Below are 15,391 nucleotides of genomic sequence, written 5' to 3'. Positions count from 1 at the left end.
ACCACAAGGTGTAATTTTGGGAGGAAGTGTCTTGTCTGGTTAGCTGTGTTATCTACTATGACACCTTCATACAAAGCAAGCATGGTGGCATCACGTCCGGAACGGGAATCTGAGGAACTGTGTGTCAGGAGACGAAATGTTCCCGTGTGTTTGAGATGAAAGATTTACTTACACAATGTGGGCTATTGGACTGCTAGCCTTGATCAAATAAGAAAAAATGCAGGGGTTTTGTTCACATTCCCAAGTTCCTCTCATGTAAAAATCAAGTTTTAGCTCCTTTCATTAAACAATATTCTGATCAAATAATCTTGCATAGGAAAGATAATTTAGCTTCAAGTCTACCATACAAAAGTTAAGAGAAAATGATTTATTTTCCAGTCAGTTACCGTGTTCGGGACCTTCACAAGGCACGTGTCAGTTCTTCAGGAGCACTGCTGTGCTGTCGGTGTCAGAAATTTCACGTACTGTTTCTGGGTGTGGAAATTGGTCACCCTGCCGGTTGTATGCCGTCCACACTGGGTCTCCCACGAACAGCCTCATGGCCTTCACTTAGTTCTCATCTACGGTGAAGCAGTGATAGATTCCCCTGGGGAGCATTATGATGTCCCCTTTCTCCATGTAGATCCAGATCCATTTGTCTTCTGCATCGCGTACATCAAAGTACCCGCTGGCATGGGATCTCATCATCCAAGTGTAAGGGCTCCTCATAAAACATCTTAATCTTTTCTTCATAGTTCAGTAGTGTATCTTTGGTTATGGTTATTATGTCCATCCAGGAGCAGTTTCTCACTCTTCCAATCTTTTCTAATTCTGGATCATTCTCATATTTGTCAGCATCCACCTTCTAGAAGAGCACCCCAAACTAGCAGAGCTGTTCCAAGCCCACCAGGTGGCCAGGCTCAGGACAACAAGGCTGCCTGGGGTCATTGGGGGTCTCCTCCATGTACCAAGCCTGCACATGGCCCCCATGGGGTGGTCAGGCTGCCCCAGTTGCACTGGAGCCCAGAGCCCTTGAGGGTCTATTTCTTCTTGTGTGACAAATTGCATTTCAAGATAGGGGTCCAGTTCCTCTAGGTTATCAAAATTTGTGAGCATAGAGTTGTTTATAATATATATATATTGGCTGGGGCTGGGTTTGAACCCGTCACCTCTGGCATATGGGGCCAGCACTCTACCCTTTTGAGCCATAGGCACCACCCTATAATATTTATTAGTCTTTTAAAGATGTACATAAGATCAGTAGCTATGGCCCTTTTTCATTTCTGATGTTGGTAATTTGCATTCTCTTCCCTTTTTATCCTTCTTTCTTTCTTTTTTATTTTTTGAGACAGAGTCACACTATGTCACCCTCAGTAGAGTGCTGTGACATCACAGCTCACAGCAACCTCAAACTCTTGGGCCTAAGCAATTCTCCTGCCTCAGCCTCCCAAGTAGCTGGGACTACAGGCACCCACCACGATGCCTGGTTATTTTTTTGTTGCAGTTGTTTAGCTGGCCCAGGTGGGGTTTGAACCCACCACCCTTGGTGTATGTGGCTGGCTCCATAACCACTGTGCTACAGACACTGAGCCTCTTCCCTTTTTTTCATAGTTAGGAGCTTATCAATTTTATTAATCTTTTCAAAGAACCAGGTTTTGGTTTCATTTATTTCCTTTATTGATTTTCTGCTTTCAATTTGATTGACGTCTCCCCTGATTTTTATTTCTTTTCTTCTGCTTACTTTGGATTTAATTTGCTTTTCTTTTTTATTTTAGATTACAATAAGGGTACATTCAATTAGGTTACATTATTTACGTTTGTTAGGAAAAGTTGAGTTGTATTTGAGCCCTCTTTTCTGGCTTCATAAGGTGAAAGCTTGGTTATTGGTTTTAGATTATTATTATTTCATAATATAATTATTCAATGCTATAAGTTTTCCTCTAAGACTGCTTTTGCTGGCTCGGCGCCTATAGCTCAACCGGCTAAGGCGCCAGCCACAGTACACCTAAGGTGGCGGGTTCGGATCCCCAGCCCGGACCCGCCAAACAACAATGACGGCTGCAACCAAAAAAATAGCCGGGCGTTGTGGCGGGCGCCTGTGGTCCCAGCTACTTGGGAGGCGGAGGCAAGAGACTCGCTTGAGCCCAGGAGTTGGAGGTTGCTGTGAGCTGTAATGCCATGGCACTCTACCCAGGGGGAAAGCTTGAGGCTCTGTCTCAAAAAAAAAAAAAAAAGAATGCTTTTGCTGCATCTTGCAAGTTTTAATAAGTTGTATTTTCATTTTCCTTTAGTTCAACATATTTTTTAATTTATTTTGAAGTTTTTTTAAACCTACATGCTTTTTTTTTTTTTTTTTTTGAGACAGAGTTTCACTTTATTGCCCTTGGTAGAGTGCCGTTGTGTCACAGCTCACAGCAACATCTAACTCCTGGGCTTAGGCAATTCTCTTGCCTCAGACTCCTGAATATCTGGGACTACAGGCACTAGCCACAACATCTGACTATTTTTTGTTGTTGTTGCAGTTTGGCCAGGCCAAATCTGCACCCTCGGTATATGGGGCCAAGCCCTACCCAATGAGCCACAGGTGCCACCCCCTACATGCCTTTTAGGTATGTGTTGTTTAATCTGCAACTATTTGGGGATTTCCAAATTATCCTTCTGTTATTGATTTCTAATTTCATTGTAGTCTGAGAGTAGATATTACATGATTTCTATTCTTTTAAATTTGATTAGGTGACCTAGCATGTGGTTGATCAATGGTGAATGTTCCATGAGCTTGAGATTAATGTGTAGTCTGCCGTTGTTCAATGAAGTAATCTATAGATGTTCATTATATCTGGCTGAGTAATGGTATTTAGTTTAACTCTGTCCTTACAATTTATTTTCTTGGCCTGCTAGATCTGTCCATTTCTGATAGAGGGATTTTGAAGTCTCCAACTATAATAGTGAGTCATCTATTTCTCCTTGTAGTTCTATCAGTTTTTAGGCACAGCAGTCCTTATATACATTAAGGATTGTTACGTCTTCTTGGGAAATTGGATTATCATTATGTAATTCCCCTCTTTATCACTGATATCTTTTCTTGGTCTGAAATTTGCTCTGTCTAACATCAATATATTATACATGTGGCTATCCTGTATTCTTGTGATTGGAATCTTCTTCATCTTTTTACTTTTAATCTATGTGTCTTCATGTTTAAAGTGAGGTTTTTTAATAAGAAATATATCCTTGGGTCTTGTTTCTTAGTCCACTCAAGCAATCTCTTTAATTTCTGCATTTAAACCACTAATGTTCACAATGATTGCTAATGTAAGTTGGATTAATATCCACCACATTTGTTATTATTTTCTATTTCTCCCCCTTATTCTTTGTTTCAAATTTTGTCTTCTACTCTATTTATGCCATTTAGTTTTAATTGAGCATTTTATATGATTATAATTTCTGTCCTTTATAGCAAATCGCTTGTACTTCTTTCATTATTTTATTGTGGTTGCCTTAAATTTTGCAATATACATTTAACTAATCCAATTCCACTTTCTTTCCTTTTTTTTTTTTTTTGAAGTTTTTAGGGCTGGGTTTGAACCCACCACCTCCAGTATATGGAGCCAGCACCCTACTCCTTTGAGCCACAGGTGCTGCCCCCAATTCCACTTTCAAATGGCACTATGCTACTTCATTGGTAGTGTAAGTAACTTATAGTAATTAAATAATTCTAATTCATCTTTCCCATCCCTAGAATCACTGCTATAATTCATTTCTTTATACATAAGCACAGAAATATATATAATTTAATATATCGTTGCTATTATTATTTTGAACAAACAATAGTATCTTTTTTTTTTTTTTTTTTGAGACAGAGCCTCAAGCTGTCCCCCTGGGTAGAGTGCCGTGGCATTACAGCTCACAGCAACCTCCAACTCCTGGGCTCAAGCGAGTCTCCTGCCTCCGCCTCCCAAGTAGCTGGGACCACAGGCGCCCGCCACAACGCCCGGCTATTTTTTGGTTGCAGCCGTCATTGTTGTTTGGCGGGTCCGAGCTGGAGATTCGAACCCGCCACCTTAGGTGTACGTGGCTGGCGCCTTAGCCGGTTGAGCTATAGGCGCCGAGCCAAACAATAGTATCTTTTAAGAAAGATCTTTTTTCTTTTAAGAAAAAGGAAAACAAATTTAATTTTATTGTTACTTATACCTTTTCCAATTATCTTCATTTATTTATGTAAATAGAGTTTCTGATCCTTTTTACTTTTTTTTCTCTTTAAAGAATTTCTTTGGTCGGCACCTGTAGCTCAGTGGGTAGTGTGCCAGCCATATATACCAAGGCTGGTGGGTTTGAACCTGGCCTAGGCCAGCTAAAACAACAATGACAACTGCTACAGCAACAAAAAATAGCCAAGCATTGCGATGGGTGCCTGTAGTCCCAGCTACTTGGGAGGCTGAGTTGCTTGAACCTAAGAGTTTGAGGGTGCTGTGAGCTGGGACACCATGGCACTCTACCCAGGGTGACAGCTTGAGACTCTGTCTCAAAGGAAAAAAAAAAGAATTTCTTTTAACATTTCTTACAAGGCAGGCTTAGTGCAACAAATTTCCTCAATTTTTGTTTGTCTATGAAAGTCTTTATTTCTTTTTCACTTTTGAAGGACAATTTTGCATGGTACAGAATTCTAGGTTGGTGGAGTTTTTAATTTTTTTCTCCCATTACTCTACATATTTCACTGTACTTGCTTCTTGGTTGCATGATTTTCTTGGACAGGTCAGAAAGTAAGATATAGTTCTTATTTTTGATTCACGTAAGTTAAGGTGTTTTGTACTTACGGCTTTTTTCATTATCTTTCTTTTTTCCCTTCCCCCCATTTTTTTTCTTTTTCTTTTTTCTTTTTTTTTTTTTTTTGAGACGGAACCTCACTTTGTTGCCCTGGGTAGAGTGCATGACATCATAGCTCACAGCAACCTCAAACTCTTGGGCTCAAGAGATCCTCTTGCCTCAGTCTCCTGAGTAGCTAGGACTACAGGTGCCTGCCATAGTGCCCAGCTATTTTCTAGAGATGTGGTCTTACTCTTGTTCAGGCTGGTCTTGAGCTTGTGAGCTCAAGTGATCCACATGCCTTCAGTCTCCCAGAGTGCTAGGATTATAGGCGTGACTCCCTGTACCTGGCCTATTCTTTATCTTTGCTTTTCTGTAGTTGGACAATATTCCTAGGTGTAAATTTTTTGGTAATTTTCTGAGCTTTATGGAACCATAGCTTGATGCCTGACATTAATTTGGGAAAACTATCGGTCATTATTGTTTCCATTTTTTGTTCCTTTATCTCTTTCTTTTTTAAAAAAAATTTCTCATTATGTGATTGTCCAAGTGATCTTAGATAGTCTGTTCTTTTTTTTTTTTTTAAGTCTTTTTTCTGTTTATTTTTCAGCTTTGGCATCTATACAGAGATATATTCAAGTTCAGAGATTCTTTCCTCACCTGTGTCCAGTCTAATGGTAAGTCCACCTAAGGTGTTTTTCATTTCTATTACAAAAATGTATTTTACCTCTAGCATTTCTTTTTCTTTTTCTTTTTCCTTTTTTTTTTTTTTTTTTTTTTTTTTCTTTTTTTTTTTTTTTTTTTGTTTTTGTTTTTTTGAGACAGCGCCTCAAGCTGTCCCCTTGGGTGGAGTACCATGGCATCACAGCTCACAGCAACCTCCAACTCCTGGGCTGAAGTGAGTCTCCTGCCTCAGGCTCCCAGCACCTGCCACAATGCCCAGCTATTTTTTTGATTGCAGTCATCATTGTTGTTTTTGGTGGGCCCAAGCTGAATTCGAACCTGCCACCTTAGGTGTATGTGGCTGGCACCTTAGCCACTTGAGCCACAGGTGCCAAGCCACCTCTAGCATTTCTTTATGGTCCTTTTTTACAATTTCCATCTCTCTCCTTACATCACCCATTTGTTCTTTTGCATTTTCTACTTTATTCATTGAGTACTTAGCATCTTACTCAAAGTTGTTTTAAATTTTAAGTCTGATAATTTCAACATTCCTGCCATATTTGAGTCTGATCTGATGTCTCCTTAAACTCTGCTTTTTCATACATCTTGTAGTTTTTTCTTGATACCCAGACCTGATGTACTTGGTAGAAGTAACTGCTGTAAATATGTCTTTTGTAATGTAGAGTAAAATATGGAGAGAGGAGAAAGTGTTCTGTGGTCCTTTGAATGTCAGTCTTTTAGTGATCATTTATCTCTGGAAGTGAACTTTTGTAAGTTCTTCTTAGTCTCTATCCGCCTTTAGTATGACAGGGCTAAAGTAATCTGAAATTAGGTATTTCCTTTCCTACAGCGGAGGAGGGAGGGTGACTGGTAAGTTCTCACCTGCATTGCTCAAATTTTTCACAGTGAGAATATACTTATGTATTATTCTTTGTAATAAAAACGAGTACATTTAATTAAAATATTAAATTTAATTAAAGAAAAAAACTTCTGTCAAAACAATGAAGTCAAGTTGCTTTAAGGGGAGGAAAATTGGGGGAAATTTTATGTGCCAAGTACTATGTCTTTGAGGACAACCTCAGGAATATGAACTTCATTGTAAGACAGCCTACTTTGGGGATGCTCAAGAAGGCTGTGAATTCTGTGCTGAAGTAACTTAAAAGGGTGGCTGAGAGTCCTTGGGACATATGTTCAAAGTGTTTCAGTATCCTATTTTGAAGAGCACCAAGAATGATCTAGATTTCGGAGTGTGGGGAGAATGGAGTGCATGTTAAGAAGAGGAAAGCAAAGAAGGAAAGGCATAGAGTCATGAGCCAGTAATGTAATCTGGCAGTATGCACGAGATCAAATGTGGCAGAAAAATGAGATCTCCCCCCTCTCTCTCTCCCCAAATGTATTTGATCTGTAGAAATACAAGAGGGAGGGAGGGAGGGAGGGAGGGAGGGAGGGAGGGAGGGAGAGAGAGAGAGAGAGAAATATTTGTGCGTGTGAATGCATAAAATAAGACCAAACATGGATCATATCTGTTCAGAGTTCTGTTTGCAAGAAACAAAACCTACTCTAGTTATTTAAAGCAATAAAGACATTTGTTAATTGATATTAGGTGGCTCATAGTATCATTGGGAGGGCTGAAGAAACAAGCTTAAGGCTAAGATTCCAGGAATTATAATACCCCAAAACACACCATAAAACTGACCTGACAAGCAGAAATTGCAACATCTCTTACTGCCAAACATTAACTGCCAGGGACTCAACTTGACTGTAACTGCTACTACCATCAGTACCAATGCCATGTTTGTGCTGCTGCTACTCCTGAAAGTTGGATGCTTCTGCCAGCACTTGTGCCAGAAAAAAATGAGAGCTCTTTGCAGAGCCAGTTTTTCATGTTGCTCACTTGCAAATTAACATCTCGTAAGTGCCTGTTTGGCAAATACTAGGTTATGTGCCTGCTTTCTAGCAGCAAGAGAGGCTAGAAATTTGAGCTTTGACTTCTACAATTAAAGAGTACCCTGAATTATATGGGGTTTTTTTTTCTTAAATTAGGAAACTGAAAAGATGATGAAAAAATCAATGATCATCTTTGCAAATAGATTTGGGTCAGATTTTGGAAAACTTTGTATACCTATGTAAAAAAAGTTATACTATATTTATGTAGGCAATGAGGAATAGGCAAAGGTTTTTATTTCTTTTTTGATTTCAGATTAATGTAAGAGTGAATATGATTAGGTTACATTCTTTGCATTGGTTAGGTAAAGTCTGTGTTGTAGCTGAGTTCTTTACCCAGGAGGTGTGCCATATACCGCTACATTGGGAGTTTATGAACCCCCTTCCTCCTACTTCCTATCCACTTCTTGAATTTAGTTGTATTTTTCTCTCATGTGGACTTGTAGTTGTTCATCTAGTAGTTTCAAATTAATATTGAGTACATGAGATATTTTCTTTTTCATTCTTGGGATACTTTATTAAGGAGAATGTTTTCCATATCTGTCTAGGTTAAAAAAAAAATGATGTAAAGTCTCCATCTTTTTATGGCTGAATAGTATTCCATGGCATACATATACCACAATTTATTAATCCATTCATGGACTGATGGGCACTTGAGTTGTTGCCACATCTTTGCAATTGTGAATTGAGATGCTATAAATATTTCAGTGCAAACATTCTTATAATAAAATGATTTTTCTTCTGAGTAAATACCTAGTAATGGGATTGTGGGATCAAATGGAAGGTCTACATTTAGCTCTTTCAGGATTTTCCATACACCTTTCTAAAGCTGTATTAGTTTGTAATCCTACCAACAGTTTATAAGTGCTGCTCCCTTTCCACACACATGCCAGTATCTGCAGCTTTGGAACTTTGTGATGTGGGCTATTCTCACTGCGTTAGGTGGTATCACAAGGTGGTTTTGATTTGCATTTCTCTGATGTCTAGGGATGATGATAATTTTTCCTTTTCTTTTCTTTTTTTTTTTTTTTTTTTTTTTGCCATTCATCTATCTTCTTGGGAGAAGGTTCTGTTCATGCCTCTTACCTAGTGTTTAATTGGGTGGTTTGTTCTTTTCTTGTTGATTTGATTGCATTCTTTGTAGATTCTGGTTATTAACCCTTTGTCAGATTTATGACATGTGAATATCTTCTCTCATCCTGAGGATTGTCTATTAGCTTTGTTTGTTGTGTCCTTAGGTGTGCAGAAGCTTTTAAGTGTGACCAGGTCCCATTTATTTATTTTTGGTGTTGCTGCAATTGCCAATCAGTCTTCTTCATAAAACCTTTCCCCAGGTTGATATGGTTAAGAGTTTTCCTCACACTTTCTTCCAGATTTTTTATTGTTTTATTATTAGATTTAAATCTTGTATCCAGCATGAGTTGATTCTTGTATAATTTTTTTAATTGATGAGGGCTTAGGGTCCAGTTTCAGTGTTTTACATGTGGCTAACCAGGGCTCCCAGAATCATTTATTAAATAGGAATTATTTTCCCCAGTGTATGCTTTTGTTTGGTTTATCAAATGGTGATATGTGGCTGATTTTATCTGTGAGTTCTCTATTTTGTTCCTTAGATCTATGTCTTTATTTTTATGCCAGTACCACACTGTTTTGATTACTATAGACTTGTACTATAATCTGAAGTCTGGTAATGTGATGCCTCCAGATTTGCTTTTATTTCTTATAATTCCATTGGCTATTTGGGGTTTTTCTGGTTCCATAGAAAACAGCAAACTATTTTTTCCAGTTCTTTAAAGTATGATGTTAGTTTTTTTAATGAGATTGCATTAAATCTGTAGATCACTTTGGTTAGTATAGATATTTTAACAGTGTTGATTCTTCTCAGCCATGAGCATGGTATGTTCTTCAAAGGCTTTAAAATAAGGGAATTATTGTTATTTTAGCTGCTTTTAAGGCATCTGTATAGTTTAGTGAAACTGAAAGTAACAAGAATGGTAGACAATTTGCAATGGTACAGATAAAAGAATATGAAATTATTGACCAAGCCAGTAGGAGTGGATAGGAAGGGACATGATCTAAGATACTTCAGGGATAAAATGTGACAGAGTAAGAGAATGAGGAATTTATGAGGTCTGTTTTTTATCTTAAGTAATTCTACAATATTAACTATTCCATTTTTTTATTTGTTTTGTTTCAGTTTACTAAAATACAAGTCCTTTTTTCCAAAACTAAAATTGCTCATTATAAGTCATTGTTTGTTTGTTTTTTTTCATTTGTCAAATATTTACACTTTGTATTTAAAGGGATTTTCAACTGAGAATTTCAGAAGGCTTTTAATATTCATTAACCCTCTTGGTATTCTACCCATTGTCTGGGGAAAAATTATTATTCAGTCATCTATCCATACATCCATTTGTCATTTTAACATTTTTCAGTACATTCTATGGATCAGGCATGAGTTTCAAATCTCTAAAGATAGATTATTATATATATATATCATATATTATATTATTATACTAGATAATTATAATAAAAGCACAAGTATTTATTGACATAAATACATTGTACTGGTTCAGCACCTATAGCATAGTGGTTATGGCGCCAGCCATGTACACCCAGGCTGGTGGGTTTGAACCCAGCCTGGCCCACCTAAAACAACAATGACAACTGCAACAAAAAATAGCCGGGTGTTGTGGCGGGCGCCTATAGTTCCAGCTACTTGGGAGGCTGAAGCAAGAGAATTGCTGGAGTTTGCTGTGAGCTGTGATGCCATGGCACTCTACCAAGGGTGACATAGTGAGACTCTGTCTCAAAATAAATAAGTAAATTATAAACTAGTGTAAATGACAAAATTTTGACAAAATGCAAAAATTTTTAATGAAAGGTGGAAAGATAAATATTGTAAGAGGTGTTCAAATAAAATACTTGGGTTTTCAAAGGATTGAAAATTATTTTCATTTTAGGCATTGGAAATATAAAGAAAAGGCATTGCAGACTGACATTTGAACTTACAGGATAGGTAGGATTTGTAGATGCAGAGTTGTGGGGTAACAGGAAGGGAACAGTATGAGCACCATGAAATATTTGAACAAAGAACAAGAGGTCAGTTTTGGCTATGGGTCAAGATGTGAAGATATGAAGTTAAAGAAGTGCATTGGAACCATACTTTAAAGGATCTTGGATGTCAGGTTGAGGGGTCTGGATTTCATCCAGTGGGCAATGGAAAACCACTAAAGGATTTGGGATCAGGAGTGACACAATCAGAGTTGTATTCTAAGATAGTGAATATGACAACTTTGAGGAGAGTCGTTGCGGGATTTGGAAACAAGGAGATTAGATAACCAAGTATTGTAACAGTCCAGGTGAGCAATCATGAATAGTAAAGAGGTAGTGGAGAGGAAGAAATGGATCTCAGGACTATTGTAGAGTAGAACTAATTAGAGTGGGTTATAAGGGACAAGACCAAAGGTGACAGTCAAGTTTTTAGCCTGGATGAATGAGAAGGGTGCTATTTACCCTTTAGACCAGTGGTTTTCAACTTTCCTAATGCCGCAATGTATTTTCATTGTTAAAAAGGGGTCATGACCCACAGGTTGAGAACTGCTGCTTTAGACTAATTAGATAACCTCCAAGAGAAAAAATGTTTAGTGATTGTTACATAGAAAAAGACAAAGAGGCTGGGGGCAGTGGCTCATGCCTGTAATCTTAGCACTCTGAGAGGCCAAGGTTGGTGAATTGCCTGAGCTCAGAGGTTTGAGAACAGCCTGAGCCAGAGCAAGACCCTATCTCTAAAAATAGCCGGGCATTGTGGTGGGTGCCTGTAGTCCCAGCTACTTGGGAGGCTGAGGCAAGAGAATCACTTAAGCCCAAGAGTTTGAGGTTGCTGTGAGGTGTGATGCCACAGCACTCTACAGAGGAAGACAAAGTGAGACTCTGTCTCGTAAAAAAAAAAAAAAAGAAAGAAAGAAAAAGACAAAGAGTTGAAATCATTATTTTCATAATTTGAGTGAAAAATTCAATTTGAATGGAAATTTCACACCTGTCATTAAGAAAAAGGAAAGTTTTCATACTTAAATCAAAGATTTCCATCATCCAAATCACTCAAGAATTCCTTTTTGTCATAATTATGTAGACAGAAGTGTGTGAATTGATATTATAGGGTTTTAGATTAATAGGAAGGAGGAAAATAGTTTTTTCTGTTCTGTTCTTTGTGAGCAGTGAATATTCCCCAGCCCACATCTGCCTGGGTGAATCAACACCCTACCTGCAAATGAAAACAAAAACAAAAAGCAACAGAAACACTCTCAGACCTGAGGAGGGCCAACCACATAATTTACAGGGTTCATTGAAAAACAAAAATGTGGAGCTCTCTGTTTTAAAAAATACCATTAGCTGTAGTAAAATATAAATCATTTCCCCTTTCTTCTGCAGCTTGCCTTTCATCCCCTCAACTTTTATTTTTTAATTTTTTTATTAAGTCACAAGAATGGAAGAAAAAAATATCCAATGTACTCAACCCTATTATGAAACTAATGTATAGCTCTCATAGGAAAACTATAACCCTCAACTTTTAATAGCGCTTTCTATTTGCTAGTTAATGATATATTATAAGCAGTACAATAATAAAATTTTAGATTATTAGCATGCCCTTTATTATTCACTTTACATCATGCAATAGCAGTTTCAGAAGCAATTATAAGATCATCAAACTCATATGTAGAATCACTGAAATGACACAGTTCGTATTTTGCAGCCCATACATGATTATCAATGTTATTCTTACCAGAACAGTAGAACACTGCAGAAAACTAACTCACTGTTTTCCCTTCACTTATTTTTACACCGATATTCCCCCAACACTGTCTTTCTCAACACTATGGAAAGACTGAAAGGAAAAGGAACAATGGTTTGTTCTACCTTTTCCTTGTCTAATATTCGTTGCTTTCAGCTTAAGTGGTTGGGTAATATGGGGAAGTAACACCAGTAAGAAAGAATATGATAGCGGCCCTTGATAAATCATCTTTTTTCAAAAATATCATTGCTCCCTTGTTTCTGTGTTAGAACCAAGTTCTCATAGGAATAGAAAGTGTGGCCGGGGGTGGGAGGGCGCAAGATGGCTCACTAGAGGCAGCTTTTGCCAGAAGTTCCCATCCAGAAGAAGAAAAATTAAACAGAAACAAACTTGGAGAAGTTGAAATTAGGGGGTAGATCACAAGGAGAACAAATCAAGGCACGCAGCAACCCCACTGAGACAAACTGCAGGGACAAAGACGAGAAAGAGGAAGTAAGAGAACAGAAGACATTTATAGAGTGGACCAGACTGGAGGAGCTGGGAGAATAGAAGGGTAAGGAAAATCCCTACCCCACCCAGGGCCCCTCCAAGTAGAGAATCACAAGATCTCTCACCCCACAGGAGTGCCATGAGGGAAGTCCCAGTTTTCCTGTACCTAGGAATATCCTCCTCTGGGCTCCCCTCTTGTTTGGCAGAATAGTGAGCAATTTTGGCTCCAGTGCCTCGCTGCCTTGCAGGCACAAACCATCCCCCATCTTTCTTTGGTTGCCCCACAGACTGCCTCCTGTAGAGGCTTGTTTCCTGGTGAGTGAGTCAGAGTACTAGCCGGACCCAGACAACCTGGAGGAGCCTCCCCATCCTCAGGCACCAGAAAGGTGAAGGAGCAGATTTGACCCCTACACAGCCTCCATACCAACTAATAAAGTAAGGATGACAGAGGCCACTTGCTCTTTCACTGGCAACTGGCAGGATCCTTAGCCAGTCATGAGAGGAGAGGGAGGCGGGCCCTGCCCCATCCCAACATGTCTGACAGGATCTTTGAGGGACCTCTGCATTGTGTGCCCTGGTGAACTGAGTGCTCCTCACCCCAAGTCCTGCTAAGGGAGGAAATGGTGGCTCAACTACACTAACGTTGGTGAGGTAAGGTCTCACCTGAGTCTCCCTTCTGCTAGGGGGAAACTTTCCCAACCTTCTGGAGTGGCAGGTCTGACATCTGTGCCCAGCAGGGCCTCTCTGTCACTTGGACCCCAACCACCCTCCTGCTGACTTGGAGAGGGGTGGGTCTCGCCTTACACGAACCAGCTCTGGGAATTTCCCAGGAAGCAGATGGGAAACCATAGAGCTTCCATTCCCAACTATAGGTGAAAGCCATGGCATTTCAAATTTGCTGTGGCCCAGACTTCAGTGAGGACCACGGCTTTTTGAATTTGTTTGCCCTCAGGACTGGCACTGTAGTGGGAATAGTTGGGCATGCCCCAGATTCCCCTTCACTTACCCCAGATGAAAGCTATGGCATTTAGAATCTGTTGCAGCCTGGACTCTGGCAAAAATGCAGCTCTGTTAATTTGTCGGAGAGTGGAGCTGACACTTGGGCTGGAACAGTTCAAGCTGCCCCCTGTCTGGGTGTGTCACCTGAGGGTCCTGCCCACCAAACCTGGAGACAGCAAGGCCAGTTCTCAGAGACCCTCACACTTTGTAGCCCTGAGGGGGAGGCCGTGTGTGGGAGGGACCACAGGTGTAAGCAGTGGTTCATTCAATCAGTGGTGAAGGGGCGTGGCAAGCTCTGTATCCTGGGGCATCTGGATATGATTTCAGCAAGACAGTTTTAGGTTTGAAACAGATCTCTTGGATGCTACTTAGGGGACTCCCTTCCATCTAAATTATCTCTTAATAATATTTTAGGGACAATCTAACACCGCAGCTTAAAAAGTATAATAAACATGTAAATAAACTGAAAATACACATGAAGAGGAATTAGCAAAAGAACCCAGGAATCATGAAAAATCAGAATCAATCAACACTCCCAAGAGATTACAAGGGAGATACAGCTGAAAATACCATCCATAGAGAAACTGAGATGACAGAAATAGAATTTAGAGTATGAATTCTAAATAAGATGAATGGAATTGAAGAGAAGATGGAAAGGAAATCCAAAAAGAAGGCCAAAAACTATTTCAAGAAAAAGTGAAATTAAAGACAAAGTGACCAGAATCTGGACATAATTAGGAAGGATATAGTAGCACTCTAGGAATTGAAAAAGACATTCAAGAAGTTTCGAAATACATTAGAGAGTCCCCGCAATAGAGTACAACATAGAGAAGACAGAATCTCAGAAACCAAAGACAAGACATTTTAACGAACCCAAGCATTCAAAAAGGCAGAAAAGGAAAGAGCAAAAGAAGAACTAGCTCTTAAAGAGATGTGGGACTACACAAAATTCATGAACATTCAAATCATAGGGTTCTGAAAGGAGAGAAGAGAGTCCTAGAAGCTTGGCATCTCTACTTTAGGACATCCTGGTGGATTATTTCCGAGCATTGTGAGAGATCCAGAAATTCAGATACTAGATACTTTCAGAACACCAGCTTGACTCAGTTCAAACAACAAAACTCCTAGACACATTGTAACTAACTTGGCCAAAGTTAAAATGAAAAAGAATATTCTGTCAGCACCAAAGCAAGAGCAACTTCTTCCCTACAAGGGGAAAAATATCAGGGTGACAGCAAACTTTTCAGTTGAAACTTTTGAAGTCAGAAGAGGGTGGTCATTTGCCTTTTACCTTCTTAAACAAACCAATTTTCAGCCCAGGATTCGGTATCTTGCTAAACTAAGTTTCCTATTTGGTGGAGAAATGAAATATTTTACTGACAGGCAAGCATTGAAGAATTTTGCCACAGTAAGACCAGCTCTTCGGAAAGTACTCAGGCCATTTTCGCATAGACCATCATAATGAAGCATCACCAAGGTAAAGACAGCCAGAAATTAAAGGACAAAGCCTAGCTTCCATAACGGTGCATGATAAAACTAACCAATACACCTCCACAAAATAAGATGAACTGAACACCACCATATTTATCAATTCTCTTAAGAAATGTGAATTGGGCTTGGCACCTGTGGCTCAAGTGGCTAAGGCGCCAGCCACATACACCGAAGGTGGCGGGTTTGAATCCAGCCTGGCCCGCCAAAGAACAATGACGGCTGCAACCAAAAAAA

The 15,391-nt window shown here is 39.3% G+C and overlaps 1 pseudogene; it reads right to left on the bottom strand.

Moving 5' to 3' along the window:
* Positions 1–422: 422 nt before the first annotated feature.
* The window catches only part of LOC100953925, a 158,946-nt pseudogene continuing 143,977 nt past the window's right edge, over positions 423–15,391 (bottom strand).

The sequence above is a fragment of the Otolemur garnettii genome, unplaced genomic scaffold, assembly GCF_000181295.1.
Source record: "Otolemur garnettii isolate 467f Iridium unplaced genomic scaffold, OtoGar3 scaffold00155, whole genome shotgun sequence".
In the NCBI taxonomy this organism is placed as follows: domain Eukaryota; kingdom Metazoa; phylum Chordata; class Mammalia; order Primates; family Galagidae; genus Otolemur; species Otolemur garnettii.
This window is presented reverse-complemented; position numbering and strand designations above follow the sequence as displayed.